Source organism: Gasterosteus aculeatus, chromosome 15 (assembly GCF_964276395.1).
Source record: "Gasterosteus aculeatus chromosome 15, fGasAcu3.hap1.1, whole genome shotgun sequence".
NCBI classification, from domain to species: domain Eukaryota; kingdom Metazoa; phylum Chordata; class Actinopteri; order Perciformes; family Gasterosteidae; genus Gasterosteus; species Gasterosteus aculeatus.
Window position 1 is genome coordinate 17570954 of NC_135703.1, and position 16839 is coordinate 17587792.

Below are 16839 nucleotides of genomic sequence, written 5' to 3' on the forward strand. Positions count from 1 at the left end.
AAGGTTTTTGTAGTTCATTACAGCTGCATGTAATAATATCACCAAAATCACACGCCATACTACTGCGTACCTCTAAAAGTACTATAATACAAGGTAATGCTTGTTTTCTTCTTGTTAGGGAATATTAAAACACACACGTTTGTAAAGTATATTCTTATTCAAGAACGATTGAAACCCACACGGGTTAGCATACTGCCGTTAGTCAGCAACACTGAGCCACAAACCTCGCAGGATATCGTTTGCTTCATTTCCCATACAAATATGAAAGTATTCACATGGTTTACATCATAGCTTGCTGTCAGGCTCTTTACTTAGCAGCTTAACCTTTGGACCTTTGGAATATGCAAATGTCTTTTGTCCACCTTGCTGCACTCGTATAGTGCTTGTCCAGTCTTCAGATGACTCAATGCGCTTCAACACCACATGTCATCATTCCAGGATTCACACCCATTCATACACTGATGACAGGAGCTCCCATAAACGGTGGCACCTGCCCATCAGTAAATAACATCCACACCATTCACAGCTAGAGGATCAATTTTATGGTTATGTGTCATAGCCAAGGACACATCAGCATGGACACAATGTGTACACACACTTTATGTCCTACAGCCAGGGATCTGACTGCCAGTCGTCTGATAGAAGGACAACCCTCTGATTGAAGTACAACCATGCTAACCATGCTGACCAAGAGGTCATCCGACATGGAGGCGTGATGAACTCCACCGGATGTTTGCACCTTCAATCTAAAATGAAGGTTCCTGAAGTCTGCAGCATGTATTTTAGAAAGTACTGCTGATGCTTAGCATTGGTGTTGTTCTACGTTTGGAACGTATCTTTGTTTGCTTAGTGGCTGCTTTGCTAATCCAGCGAGCCACCAGCCACCAGCAGTATAATTGAATTTCTATTTTGTTGCAATAAAGGGATACAAACTCTTTAGGATATGAAGAGGTAGTTGGGGGGAGGAGGGTTTACAGCCGGGTTGTCAAACTCATTTTAGGTAATATACGTCCCACTTTGATCTCAAGTGGGTCAGACAAGTAAAATCATAGGCAATGGCCAGGCCAACTTGTGATGATGGATCATTCAAGGGCCATTTAACGCTGTCATCGAAAAGTGCAAGCTGGTATGTTCTCAGTGTTTTACTCATGCTTACTCATACAGAGCAACCCCCCGTGGACTGATAGCAACTGGTTTCATAGAAATGCAATTTATGTCTTTCTGTATTTCTCAGACTAGATAAATCATCCGGCGGGCCGAGCTGCATCCCCCGGCGGTCCGTATCCGGCTAGCGGACGGGATGTTTGAGCCGCAATGCAGAGCTCTCAATCTACAGGTCAATCTTCATTCCTACCCTCACCTATTGTCATGAGGGATGGGTCATAACCAAAAGGACTAGGTCACAGGAACAAGCTGCCAAAATGGGTTTCCTCAGGAGGGGTCCTGGCGTCTCCCTCAGAGATAGGGTGAGTTGAGGTGGTTTGGGCATCTGGTCAGGATGCCGCCCGGGCGGCCCCATAGGGAGGTTTTCCATGCGCGGCTAGCTAGGAAGAAGGCCTGGCTAGGCTAGGTGGAGAGATTACATCTCAACACAGGGCCTCCCCTAGTCACGGCTGGTAGATGTGGCTTCTGGGACTGTTGCCCCGCGACCCGACCTTGGATAAGTGGTTGAAGATGATAATAAAGAAATCAACCGCTAGTAACATTAGCAGCATCGCTAAGGGCAAACGGATGTTACATTGTGGTGCATTCAGACTGTTCAGTAAAATTAGTAATGGTCAAATGTAAATTCAAACATTTTCTTCATGTGTTCACAAGTAATCTCGTATGAAGTAGTTTTTTTGAAGGAGATGTTTTGACATTAATATGAAATACATTTCAGAAATGAATTCTGAACAGTTTGAATTCTTTACAATATGCAGCATAAGGGAGCCCTGATGTCATCCCTTAATTACAAGGGCATCAGGAGCCAATCATAGAGGGCGGGCAGCGTATCAATGTGCTGGAGACTCCCCTGCCCCCCCTACCCCCCTGGTGCCAAACGTGGGTCCAGCTTTGCGTGCCTGACTTCCACCGCTGTTGCATGTACAGTATGGGCCAGGCTGCCGTGGTGTAGTTGTCAGTCAGGAATAGTTTTAAATTGGCTTTCTGATATTGGAGGACCATCTGTTGGGCTCATCCTGCACAGGTGACTCAATTACTTTCGATTTGATTATATTATAGAGTCACGGTCCTAACCCCGCCGCGTCTTGGGTTGCGGCGCTACATGCTCTCTTCTACCTTTCTTGTGCTGACTAACGTTGCTTCAATGGTATTTCTATTGTGCTTGTTAACAGAATTGGGTGTTTTCTATTATTATGATTTTCATCATGTCTCACAAGGGACCTTTAACGGGTTGGTACAAAACGTTGCTCACCGGCTTTTATGCCTAGAACTGTTTTGCCAAAGACTTAACTGGTTTGTCCCAGCATGCACGGTCTAAACCGCACTGCGCCCCTTTTGTGCTATTTTTACTTCAGCATGTTCTTTCCTCAATGATTCATGGCATTTTTAACTGTGTCGTACAGATGACTGTGTGGTTTCCAGCCAGCTCAAGAATTTATACATTTATACAGCAATCAAGGCCACAGATAATAAAGTGTGACACAAGCAAACAACACCATGCTGTTCGAAGATCCGCAGAGCAGCTAACTGTGCTATTAGTGTGCTAATAAAAAGACAATGGAGCCGGGAGGGTCCAGAGAGGAGGGCTGGGGGCGGGGAGGGGCGGGTGGAGGAATTGAGAGATTTATCAATGCTCTCAATGTTAAATTCTTGTCCCCTATGGTTTGAAAACGTCCACTATGCTCTCATCAAACACCTCCATCCTTCACCACAGCATGTTGAAGTCCAACGTCGGGCCTCCGCACCTCTGATTTCACCCATTACGGCTGCTTCACTTCCACTTTCCCGGGTATAAAAGGTGGGGGTGTCGGCAGTTGGCTAGGGCAGGTTGCAGGCTGTATTTAGAGCAGCAGAGCGGACCTGGCCCCCCCTTTGTTCTGAGCTTGATGAGGAGGAAACCCTGCTAGGCCGCGAAGAGTTCTCATCATCGCCATGCATCTCCGCCAAGCTGCTCAGCCCCGCGCAGAGCCGCGGCGGAGGCGTGCTGCTGATTGACAAGATAAGAAGATGCCTCAGCGGAGAGGCAGAGATCTCTATCCGCTGGTAAAATGTGCCGCCGTCACTGCTCGGCTTGGAAGGGACTTCTGGGAGGGGGGCCCGGCCGCCTGTGTAGGTCGCCACTGAGGGCCAAAGACACGCTCAGACTCGCTGACTGTTCACCCACATTCAAACGCGGTTTCAATCGTCTCAAGCTTTTTCACATATTAAATACTAATTTAAAAGTTAAAGTTCTTTAGCAAAAGATAAATCATGTTTTAGTAACAAAATAAAATCCCAGAAAAGTAAAATGCTGAATGTGTAGGTGTGAAGGTGTATTACAGGCAATGTTTTTTAGCATAAGAGTTGCCGCATATTCCCGTTGAACGTTTTCAAAACACATCTTATATAAAATGGATATGTAGTACTTCTTTAATTCACATAATATTCATTTTTAAATTAGCCACTACACCTTTCAGAAGATGTAGCATAAAAGTACATCAGATTGGTTAGTAACTCCAGCACTTACTTTTCACCTTTCATCATCACAATGAAAACATTTAGAGCGTTTTCTATATTTTCTTCAGCACCCTGGGTAGATCTCACATTCTAGAAAGAAAAGCATCATTCCAGTATTTGAATTAGACTGATTTTAAGACACTGTGTGTAGGAGAACACTTACAGATACGACAGCCAAAGCCACATTTTACACACAAAAGTAATAAGCTCTAATATATTGGTAACTCGTTACACCACCTCTTTAACCTAAAAATATTTGCCCTGCAGTCCAATAACTTTGCGAAATATCTGAAAGGAATTCAAAATAAATTGGAAATACATGTTTGCCAAAGGTCATTGCGCTGGAACCTTTTAATGTGTTTGCCAACTCAAGGATCCTTCCTCCAAAAGCCAACAGTGGAGGCTGATTTTCTATCCTCTGAAATAAGTGACACATGAATAATGGGATCAATCCCATTATTCTGACAGAAGGGTTAGAGGAACTGAGGCCCTCAAACAGGTCAGAGGCTGAATGGGGATGATTATAATTACCTCAATAAGTGGATTCATCGACACCAGCTTGTGATAACTGATACTTTGTGGAACAAAGAAAACAGCAGCTTTAAAAACAAGTTATATGTGTTACTACACTGCAACTCCAAAAGTTGTAAAAATAAAGCGTGAATCCACAAAACCCCCCCTTTCTCTCTAAAGTTCTGCATCAACAAAGCAATTTGTTTCCCCGGAGTGTGCTAATTTCTGGATTTCACAGCGCCAGGTGTTACGGCTGCCAGTCATTACATGAAAATCAGCAGAACCTTAACCACGGTGCTTATCCTCGCCACAAAGCGCGCCCGGATGAATTTACTCCCATTTTTTGGGGCAAGATAGAAGACAGTGAGGAAAGGAGGTTAAGTTCCTGAGTGCACCTTCTCTTTTGTTTTTTTTGTCAAACTAAAACAAAAATAACCACAAATTTGACTGACAGCTTTTCTGATTACACAGTCTGATTTGGATATTTTGCCTCACATTTTTATTTCATGAAAAATGTTTTATTGACAATTAACTGTGTAAGCCTATAACACGGTGGTGTTGGGGGAGATGCTGTGCAACATGAAATAGGAAAGAGGAAATGGGACGTCACAAGTGGTTTTAAGTTGTAGTTGTCACTGACCCCACAGTCTGCAGCGAGCATGAAGCGCTAAAACATCGCAACACAGAGCCCAAAGGTTGTCCTGTGGAATATATACATTCCACTATTACATGCACAACAGGAGGGCAGAAGATGAACCAATGCATTCTGTAATCCTATTTCTTTATTCCATCCATAAAACCATACTAAATGCCCTCTGCTGTGATCAGGGTTTATTTTATATATATATATATATATATATTTTTTTTTTTTATATATCATCATCGTCAAAACAGCCCCAAACACAAGCACATGTAAATATTGTATTTTTCTCAGATGTGTTTCAGTAAAATATGAATATTTAATGAAGAATAGAAGGGAACAATTATTTTTTTAAATGCTGATAGAATGTATGTTTTCAGGGCGTCTGAAAAATAATTGTGCACTCAAGGTGTGTTGGGATATATTTAGAATTGGTAATATTTGGCATTAATTATGCATATATATGTTAAACTAATTAAATCAATCAGCTGCAGACATAAATGAAGAAGAGAGCCATAAACTGAGTATCTGTGTGTGTGTGTGTGTGTGTGTGTGTGTGTGTAAGAGAGACACAGTGTGTTTTGTGATTAAATGATCAACCTTACAACCTTGAAACACATTTTCAGATCATAGACAGAAAACCATAAAACAATCGTTGTTTTTGAAGATTGTAAAAAATTGTTCTATTGTTTTTCCTTCATTCCGTTTCTTTGTTTTCAAAGTTTTTTTCAGGTTATTTATTCCTCTCATCATTAACGTATGATAAGTGAAAGCACCCTTTGAAAACAAAGTCATTTATTTTAAGCAAAATCCATACTTGATAAATTATTTAAGGCTGCTGGGATTATTAGGGAGTTGTGATTCGTGTGTGTGTGCGTGTGCGTGTGCGTGTGCGCGCGCGTGTGTGTGTGTGTGTGTCTGTATGCTGCAGGCAGAAGTTGCATTCAACTCTTCTGATGTTAAATAAGGAACCGCTTGCTGCAAATGCTGCATGCCCAAATAATTGGTGACTTCCTCCACGCAGACGCACTGTTATTCTAATCTGGCCTTTGTTGGCCTTGTTTACACTGATGTTAAATGGGAGGGGGGGGTTGATACCCCCCAACTCACACACACCAGTCAGTGGACGCTGTGTGTGTTTTCATATCGGTGTTTGGGACTTTATCTGCCATGATGTCCTCATGTTTCCCCCTGGAGTTCGCCGTCGTGCAGCTGCAGTTCATTATCGCCTTTTTCCTTTTAAGTGATTTAGATCAATTGAGGATTCAGATGTATGAACCGTGATTACATTGTGGAAAAAAAAAACATTCTTCCATAGGTAGCTACGGTATGATGAATGTGCACCCGGACAACCAACATCTGCTGCTACCTTTGGTTTTTATTGTGCATCTTTTATCGGCGTCATCAATTAATTCTAATGAAAATCGATACTTATCTTGAACAGCGATTTCAGCAATTACATTTGAAGCTCTTCTTCTTTCTGATTGTAGTCTGAACCCTTCTCGATGACATGAAAACTTTTCTCCTTCTCTATTCGTTTTTCACTGCATCGGGGTGGAAACACACTGGCGAGAAAAATTGACGCTGGAAGACGTGAAACAAATGAAGGTGGGGGGGGAGGCTGCTGCCATCCTTCCTGTCAGCATCTTCCTGCTCGCTTCAACAACTCTCCCCTCTGGTGGCCCCGCCTCCAACGCTGCCAGGCCACGGGCGCCGGTGGGCGGGCGAGGCGGGGGAGCCGCGCACAGGAAACAGGAAATCGCGCGAGAGACAAATGGAGGAAGCCACCGGGGCGAGAGGCGGCAGCGGCAGCGGCTGTGACGCGTCACAGCTGCCGCGGTCGCTCTGAGAGAATGACAGAGGGAGCGCGGGGCGCTTTGCGTGGCTTCGCCTGGCAGGCTCAGCGTCCCAATTAGCTCCCCGTAAACAAAGGAGGAAGTTTTGCCGCGGCGCTCGCGCTCTCCTTCCTCACCTCCCCGCCACCCTCACATCTTCACCGCCACCTCCACCAGCGCAGCCCAGCGAGAGCTTCCTCTCCCCCCTTTTTTCTGCTAGCAGATAAGAGGCGTTCAGAAGTGGCGCAGCCCCCGCTCTGATAGCGCGAGGTGTCACCAATGAAAGGCAGCGTCCCCGCTGAATACGCTCGCGTGGATGAAAGGTCGGCAGAAGTTTCTCTTGTCGTCTTGTTTGTTTGAAGCCGCCGGCTGCCGGCGCCATCAAGGTCTGCGCTGCCACGCGGCCTCGCGGCGCTCGCACGTGTTCCCGAAAGTGCAAAACTATGTGCCGGGTGCCGCAGTGCGCCTCGCTCTGCACGCACGGCTTTTGTTCCGCATGAGGTCAATCCGAAGACACGGAACTTATTCTTTTTCTGGTCATATCATTTTAATTTTCTTCTTGATAAGGTTTTGTATTTAGAGGAATTATTATTTGTCTGTAAACGCATTAGGTGTTGTCCCTGAATAGACAGACCCTGGGTCACAGTGAGGCTGTGACCTTGATGGATATTGGCTCAGGACGAGCATCGTCCCTGCGTTCTCGGGTTTAACACAAGCTCAAATGAAGCAACTGGTGGGACAGAGAAATGGTTCCACTCCCTCCCGTCCCGGCCAGTCTCACGAGGACACTTTCAATTTAAAGCTTGTGGTCGATGGAACCAAAGTTATTTGTGACCACCACCAGACGTGAGAACAAGCTGGTCTTGCTTGTAACTCAACCCAGCCATGCCGCCCCCCCCCCCCAGGTTCGCTGTGCCTGTTGTGATCTCACTTGTTCTTCTTTAACAGACTAGATCAAATGTTAATGCATGGCTTTGGTTTTTGTATTGACAGTCAAAATAAGCAAGCTGAGAAGTACATGAAATAACGCCGCCACTAACTCCACAAACCGGATGTGCCAGTTCTACGCCAAAGCCTCGCAAGAGTTTAAACCCCAAAATGAAACTGAACTCAGACAGTTTTTTGGGACTGGATTGAGATTTGAAGATTTGATCCATGAAGGTGAACTGTGTGTTTTGAAGAACACTGCAGTTAGTTGGCCACAGCTGATGTAAATAACATTGATGAGCTTGTTGAAGAGTCGCTGTGGCTGTTAGCCAGCGACAGTACATGCAAATACATTTTACAGTGCAACTATGAGGAACGAGTCTTTTGTGAAACCAAAAAAGAGGGTTTACAGATGTGGAGAAGAACATGTGGTTTGGCTCCAGTCAGACTTTATTCACTTTTACAGGTTGCTGTTGTTGGTTTGCACCTCGCCAGCAGTCAAAATGGAGGTGCGGCTCTGGTGTCATCCGAATGTTTCTTTTCATCTGTGCCTGTCTGAGCAGCTCAGATAAATTAACAAACCAACTTAGAGTGTCAGTCTGAAGAATCATTTCTCTGTTCTCCATTAGAATAGCCGGACTACAGATCCTCCCTTTCCATTTTGCTGCCTGTCTCCTCCCATCCGCGTCGCCCAACTCATCTGTCAATCCCGCTTTTTTCCCCCTGTGCCTCAGAGCAACAACACGTCCTCCTCCCCCTGCCTTTGAAGGCGTAAACCCAACCGGTGAGTTTAACGCATTTCTAATGAACCAACGCCGGAGATTAGTCATCACACGTCGCCAACGTGGATCACGTTCGCCGAGGTGCGTCGTTTATCATCTCGTCGACGCCATCAACGTCTCAGCAGAAGCACCCGAAATGAAAAACCTCCTCCATTCCCAATAATGAACTTTGTTTTGCTGATGTCACAGAAATCTAGAATCAGTGTTTGTTCGGCTGCTGGGTTCATGAAGAAGCGGTTCAAAGGATTTAGGGAGGAATCTCTTCTTGTTTGTGTCGGCACTTCTTCAATTAGCGTTTGACAGATGGCATTGTCTTCAGATGTGCTGTCGTATTCATATAAATAAGCCTTGCGGTGTCGTCCATTCACCAGTGACAGGCAGCTGCTAAGAGGCCTTTCTGACCCACCGCTGAACACGGCCGGATCTTCAGCAGCGAAGGTTCCAGTTAACCACGGACTCCTCTCTCCATGTCGACTGATTGCATCATCGGCTCGCCGCTGGCGTGAAAGTGGCTGAGTGAGAAAGTACAGGATGTCTTCATTGCTGTGGAGAGGGAAACCTTCTCCAACCGTCTCCACCTGCACTTATCACTCGCTGAGCAGGTAACCAGGTTCCTCTCTACAGACAATGTTCCAACTCAATGTCAATGTTGGTCATTTAAGGCCCAAACAAAAAATGTAACCTTTTTTTGAGACTAGTTAGAGGAAAATATTCAAAACAAATGTAGCTGTTTATTAGCTTTGTGGCTCTAGGCTACTCCAAAATATACCATATCATTTCTCATTTGCATATTTAAGAATACAGGTTTTGTAAAGCGAATTAAAGGAAAGGAACAGTCAACTGTTGATGTCAGCGATCTTTGGCCGCAGAGCATTACTAGTATGTCAGTGGCCCTCGTCAAAGGCAGGTTACAGGAGCTGGGAAGAAATGTAACATTAGGAATTACAAGATAAAAGCATCAAAAGATATTTATGGGAAAATAATAATAATAATGACTCTCAGCAAAAGTGCAACAATTCTGGAAAATAAAATGAAATAAACTACAGAGTGTTTTTTTATAACAATTAAATAACAGTTAATAACAGTAAATTATTGTTAATATATGTTGCTTTAACAGTGGGAAAATGCATGTAATTCAAGTATTACCTAATAATTAATTTACTAAATATATTGGTTTGATGTAATTATTTCATTATTATTATGTAATGATACATAATAGGCAAGGCAAGGCAATTTTATTTGTATAGCGCTTTTCATACACAAGGCAGACTCAATGTAATGATACATATTTACAGTATTTATGCGTGAATGTAAGACATTACTGGTTGAAGAAATGTTCATTAGACAGGGAAAAACGTATAAAATACATTAACCATATTTCTGTCAATTATAGAAAATTCACTGAAAGTTCCCTGTCTAACTGGAGTGCATTCCTGTTGGAGAAATCATAAACTAAGTAAATACATCCATTTGATTTTTTTAAAGGGAATAATTAAATTACATTGGTACCAATAATTTAACACCCAGCAAAATGCATGCATTCCTTTGTGGTTGAATTTTCGCGGTTTCTTTCATAGGGCCTTCTAAACCTGCCTTCCACTGACCTAAAGAAGGAGGAATGTCTCGGCACCATCAGCAGATCATTTTCCTCACCGGCCAACCTCACGCGCCTTTCTTAATTTGATTGGCATGTTCTATTTATTACCATGCAACTGGGATTTTATCCGCTATTTGCTTCCAGATCAGCCTATACGAAGAGGGAAGAGAGGCTCCCCTGTGGTAGTGGTGATGTCACCAGTGCAGAGTAAATACCCAAAGTGCATCATGTTAAAGTGGAAGAAATGGAAAGGATGTTTGTTTGGTGTGAAGAGGCGCGACGCTCAAACCGGCCACTCATCAGGAGAAACTAGACTTACAAATCTGCTCACAAAAAAACACTAAAAGCCAACTTTGGTTTTGAAGGCCAGTTAGGTGTACTTTTTTAGAGTGCTGATTATTTTTAATGACACAAATCACGGGGTGACATTTTCAGATATGTCATTTTTTTAAATTTCAATCACAACCTCTCTTTGGGGTTGACTGATGAATCACAGCAACCTTTTCTCCCTCCGAATTCATTTGTATCTCTTTGGAGTAAGAGCCTTGCTGCAGCTGTCTGTGCCGTGTGAGGGTGGGGGGGGGGGCAGAAGCTGGGGGAGAACAGCTCGAAAATGGCTTCTCTCGGTGGCAGCGTATCACCATCTAAATCTCTCCCCCCACATCGGGGGAGCAGAGCTGTGACTACTGGGATTAGGCTAATCACACATTCACCCAGGAGGCTGCACACACAGGAGATCCTGCGTAAGGCATGACCTTATTTCAGACGGGTTTCTATAGACGCTCTTTTGCTGGCATCTCGAAGCCAATGCTTATGCTGAGATTTACTTATTGGGGCTGCGCTTTATTCCAGTTTGTCCCTTTACGCTGCATTTTACACTTCATTGACACGCAAACATCCTTTTATGAGCCGATTCTTTTTTTTTTTTTCACTACATTATTACAACTCACAAATTGGTGTATGTGAAAAATAACTGTGCTCACATAAGATTCTCAATTAAATTGCGTCATGTTTTTAATATTGTACATTCTGTTAAAATGATTTGTATTGATATTATTATGTGTGCATAAATTCAAGGCAAATTGAACAGTTGAAATATGATTTAATGTATTGTTTATTTTATTAATTGTGATAAATACTAAAAGTACAAAAAAAAAAAAAGTCTTGATAGACTATTTGGAACTGTTCATGGCAAATTCAATATAAAAGTTGCTAAAGATTAAGTGTATTAAATATTCCATTCCATTATATTTTGATTCAATATATATATATATATATATATATATATATATATATATATATATATATATATATATATATATATATATATATTATATTACAATTCAATTTTTTTTTTTTTTTAACATTTTATTTAATTTAGTCCAGTAAAGTATTGAAAAAACGGTTTCTTGCATCACCTCATTTCCCATTTCCATTTTTCCAGCCCCATTAAAGGACATTTGTTTTTGGTTACACTTGTATGTATAATATATATTTTTAAGGAACTTTTAAATTACCCAAAATGAGAAAACGCAACGTGTTTTGTCACTTGAAACAAGTCCAACTGTATTTTTGGAAAATATAACATTTTCTCAATCAGATTTATAGAAAAAAAATGTGGTAGAGGATCAGGACCTCGGGATTTCTAAACCCTACAACTCTATTCAGGGCATTATCTTTACAAAGGGAAGTTTCACTTCTCTGTCAGATTATATGAAAAGCATTTACCCTCCCCTTCCATCCCCTGTTTTCTTCACCTCTTTCCTCCTGCATTATAATCAACACTCTTCTAATTTATGAAATGTAATTCTGCCCTCCACTGGTATGAAGAAGGTGTGCACACACACACACACACTCACTCAGGAGTTCATTTTCCTCTCTCTACTAGACGGAAGTATTTAAAAATAAAGTGTGTGTGATTGGAGTGTGTGTGAGACAAAGTGAGTGTTTAAGGGAAAACAAGTTACAGAAGCAGGTCATTTGTAATATGGGTCTACCTAAAATTATAATTATACAGCTGACTTTGTTTCCCTGTTAAGTATAATTAGTTTGCTTTAATTTAGTTGTGATTCAGCGGCATAATAAGCATTTATGTTGCACTCAAATTAAATGGAGTCAATGAATATTTTCCATGTTGAGGAATAACAGCTAATACTGCACTTTACTGTTACAGACTGAAAGTAACTCTGGAGGCTGAATATCGAGAATGCAAAATGATGCCTGTCTGATAATGTAAGATAGAAAATATTGCTGAAATAAAGCCTAACTAGTAGTTTTCTTTGCTGTATATTTGTAAGCATAAGCATGCGAGGAGAGTATGATTAGTCAGTGTATTGTCTCTCTGTGTATGAGTGTGTCCTGGTCTGCAGGTCCAACCAGCCCAGCCAACTATTCATTTCAGAGCGCTCGTGTGTGCCGGCCGACACGCACACAGAGGCAACACCCCCCCTCACCATCCACCCCCAGCTAAACCACCCACCATCACCCTGGAGTGCCAATTGAGCCTCAGTCACCCCGGGTGATGCCAATAGCGACGGGGGGGGGGGCAGGGATGGGCGGGGCGGGAGGGTTGGGACAGAGCAAAGCAGCATCTCTCCTACACAGACACACTTGGATCTGCAATTACCCCCAAACAGGCATCGTGTTGCCTCGGGACAGTAAAGTCTTCTTAAGAATTATTTTTTCATTTCTTTCATAATACACTAATGTAGCCTGCCCCACACTGCTGTGGTCCTGGCCTCGCTTCCCTCCAGCGGGTCCATCAATATGGTCTTGGTGTCCAGCAGTGTGGTGTCAGTTCCTCATTGTAACTTAAACAGGTATTGTTCAAACATTCCTGAAAAGATATTCAAATGTTTTACAATAAACTTTGAAGCTACAGGAGCCATGTTGGGTTAGGTGTCTTGCCCAAGGACACATGGACATGTGGGTCAGCCGGACCTGGTACCCACAGTGGGCCTGGTACCGCGCTCCCCACTCACCCACATTGGGCCTGGTACCGCGCTCCCCACTCACCCACAGTGGGCCACGACGTAGTCACAAACTCAGTCTTCTCCTTTTCTTTAACTCTCTTGCTCTCTTTCTCTCTCTGGTGTATTTCTCATGAAATGATCCATCCCTAATGTGCTCTAAATGGATTGGAGGGCTTTAATACACAGTCCGAGCTGTTATCTTTGTTCATTCACAAGTGCTTTCTGAATTTTATGGTGTACTCTTGACAGAGATAAGATTTCAGAGAGAAAAAAATCTTGTTTCCGCAAATGCAGTAATTGTTAGTCAAACTTCTTTACATGAAATTAAAATCATTTTGGGCCTATTTAAGCGCAATTTACAAAACTATGAAACTTGTGGAAGGACATAGTAGTGTTTTTTTTTTTTTTAAGTTGTTAGGAAGTCGTGACGGATGAATAAAATAAGAATAGGAAATATTTGCCACCGGATATTATATGTCCAGGGCTTTTATTATGAAAGGTGAGAGTGGATCCAGCATGTGCTGCCTTTAATACTGCTGTTCTTCTTCTAATGGTCTTTTTTTGGCGGCATTTCTACAATTCTTTGGCGTCTACCAACGCCAGCGCTTGTTTAGTGTATAGTGGTTGTTACCTATGCTAATAATAAACAGTCACACTTTTTTTACTTTTCCCACCAGAAAAGCACAATGCCCGGTTTCATGGAGGCCTCTAGTTCCCCATCACTTCCTTTGAAAGCAGACTGGTTGTGTGTTTCTGGCCAGTATGAACATAAGGGGCCATTACAGCATGAAAAACGTGTCCATGTGGACACCTGATGAATATTTTAAATCACACTGGAACATTTAAAAAAATAACCATTAACCTTTCAGAAGCTATAACACAAAAGGACCAAATTTAGCCATCATTACAAATTTGTCTTGGCTACCATCTCCACTTACCTGCTCCAAACACAACTCCAACGGGTTAGATATGTCATGCAAATTAGTCCAGATAATCTGAACAGGGTGGTATTATGTACACTATTTTTGTCAAAGCTAGAAGCCAATAACAAAAACAAGGCACTGAACAGCTAGCATATCATATCATAAATGCTCCTCGTGGTTAGTAAACAACAAGTAAGGCGATTTCAGTGCCTTCCACACAGGTTTTAGTGGTATGGGGGGCGACGTGGCGCAGGGGTGAAGAGGGTGTGCCGGGAACCGACATGGGGCTGCTCCATGCCCGGAGTGTCCCTGAGCAAGAAAAGCAAGCATAAATGTAAAAAGCCATGGCTTAAAAATGCAATGATAGACGCTTTGGATAAAAGCACCAGCTAAATGACCTGTAATGTAACATTTTTCACACATCAAAACCCTCACAGGGTTCCCCCTTATCTTGACAGAAAAAATGTCCAAATAGACAAAGTAGTTATTACTCTTTTTATCATGGGTATACCATTTTCCATTGAAATGCACTTATTGAAAGTCGCTTTGGATAAAAGTGCTAAATGACGTGATTTCTAATGTCATTTTTGGACCAGAGCCCCAAAAACAGCCTCAGAGAGGAAAAGGTTTTAATTGGTGAGATTGACTGGCCAATCCACGGTGTACCCCGTCTCTCGCCTAATGTTGGATGGGATTTACAGCCCCCCGCAACCCTGAATGAAGGATAAGCAGCTTTGAAGATGACTGACTGACATGCAGTAAGGAGGAGAGAAAATGTCCTGTCATTATGCAGGGCGATTCCTCAGCAAAGGATTGGCAAAATAGCGTTATTGAAACTTCATTGGGATCATTAGAGCCTATAGAATTGAGCCATTTCCATGAGATTGACAGCATTTTAAGCCAACCAGGATCAGCAGGGGGGGAGGGGTCTCGCTGGTGAATGACAGGCTGACGCGTAACCTTTGAACTGGACAAAAGCTGATTCTAATGTTTTGACTCCCTACGTTGTCCAATTCTCGTCATATGAGTTATGATATTTGGTTATTTAGTTGCGTGTGTTTTTATTGTGTTGCAGCATGTAAATGAGGCATGCATATAGCCCGGGTTCTGCTGTTTAATTTAATGTGCAACATCACTATATTCTTTGTGGATTAGTTTATGGTAAGAAGCTGTTAACTTTGAACAGCCCCACTTGAGAGCCTCTATGGGGCAAACAACTTGGGTCTGTGGGGCTCCACAGTCTTCATTACACACGCAGTAACACTGCACTCACTTTCCATATTTTTGAATCTTGGAAGTAAAACAAAGAGGCGCGACATACAGCGGAGAACTGCGCCTGATCAAATGTGTCACGGTTTGGGTTTATTTCCTGTTTTACTTTGTAGTTTTCTGCCTCTTGTGTGCCTTGGTTAACTTCACTTCCTGCCTTGTCCTGTCTTGTCTTCCCCTGTGATTGTCTGCCGTGTCTCTGATTGTTTCCACTGGTGTTCAATCACCTGCACCTTCCCAGTGTATCTAATCCCTGCGTGTCTTTTGTCCCTTGTCGCGTCATTCCATGTCATGCTTGGATGTCATTTCCTGTATGTCGTGTGAGTTCTCCGTCCGTGTTTTTAACCCTTTTTTGATTTTGACTATTTAAGTCTTTTTGTTGCCGAGTCTGCGTTTGGGTCCTACACACCGTTCCTGACGGTGGCTGGTATTGAGAATGCTACTGATCTGGTGGATTCAAGCGGTTACAACCATGTCTCACAGTGGTTAAAGCTGCCAGCAGGAATCTTCATTTTGGTGGTTCCTGAGTCGTGCTTCCAAACTCCAGGCTTCTTCCTGAAAAGCTTTCCTTTGACTGCAGAAAGGTCTGCCCTGGTTACTGGTTTCTGGTTCTCCCATAACTATCCTCACTTAAGAGGGCCCATTAGGGCCTGGGCCTCCAACAGTGGTGATGATGTTAAATCCCAGTGGGGATCGTTGGAGAAATGAGATGACATTTACAGATGTCTCATAGAGGCATCAGTACTACAGAGAGTCTGTTTAACAGTTCGACTGTTCCTTACAGTAACTTTAAACTCATTGTTTTGCTTTTCCAACTCTGCTCTGATGGCCCTTGTTTCCAGCAGCAGCAGGTAGCTCTTATAAGCTCGAAGGCCCTAATCAATCCACTGCGCACTACCTGCTCCGCTCCAAACAGCTGACGATGTCAGGGAAGAGCTAGTGAGCAAATCCCAAGATAATTCAATGGAAGTCTCTATGAATTACACAGAAAAGGAGTATTATTATATAACTCTGAGATCAACGGATTCATTTTTTTTTACAGTTTGGAGTAAGTGGAAAGACACAACACTACGGACTCCAGTATTGCAGGCTGGTGAAGGTAAACTTCATTAAAAGTGGGGGTGACATGTACAGCCTACAGGCTTACAGTGCAATAATTAAGCCACCGTCTCTCTGATCCACCTCGGTACTGACAACCTTTCTACCACCCTGGCCCCTCCTTCATCTGCCATATACCGGGCACAGACGGCGGGCCGGCACCCTGAGGTGCACTGTAAATGTGCCTGTGGAGGGATGGGCGGGCGTCCCTCGACGCCACTCATTTGCACATCAAGAAGGAAGAGAAGGAAGCTTTGACCCAATTAACGCTGAGGAAAACAGATGCCTTACTCCTGGACATTCTGTGCGACAAGGTATATGTTTGATTAACTGTGCCGGTGCATGATGAGGTTGAGCAAGGACCCCGGATGGAAGCAACGCACCTCTTATGCCAATGGCCGAGGTCAGTGAGTGCAGGGGGGAGCTGCCCGGCTTAGAAGCACTGTCACGAGGTGACGCTCAGACTGTGGGCAACGTCTACACTCTCCCCAAATTTGGCTGAAGGCGCTTTTGCCTACAATATGTTCAGCGTAGGACCCTTAACCAAAGGAGGAATCCCTTTCCATGGCCAAAGAGGTGGTACAAAAGATGTGTGTACAGAATAACCAACCAAATTACAGTAT

General features: G+C 43.1%; 1 long non-coding RNA gene across 3 annotated transcripts; it reads left to right on the plus strand.

The window, feature by feature from the left end:
- Nucleotides 1–6769: 6769 nt before the first annotated feature.
- LOC120833397 (uncharacterized) lies at nucleotides 6770–11189 on the plus strand. Of its 3 annotated transcripts, none has more exons than XR_013452671.1 (4): nucleotides 6770–6971; nucleotides 8729–8959; nucleotides 9751–9813; nucleotides 9935–11189. It is a non-coding gene; the product is annotated as an uncharacterized LOC120833397 (long non-coding RNA). The 3 variants fall into 3 exon arrangements; XR_013452672.1 differs by lacking the exon at nucleotides 6770–6971 and adding an exon at nucleotides 8393–8438; XR_013452670.1 differs by lacking the exon at nucleotides 6770–6971 and having other exon boundaries at nucleotides 8399–8959.
- Nucleotides 11190–16839: the final 5650 nt, after the last annotated feature.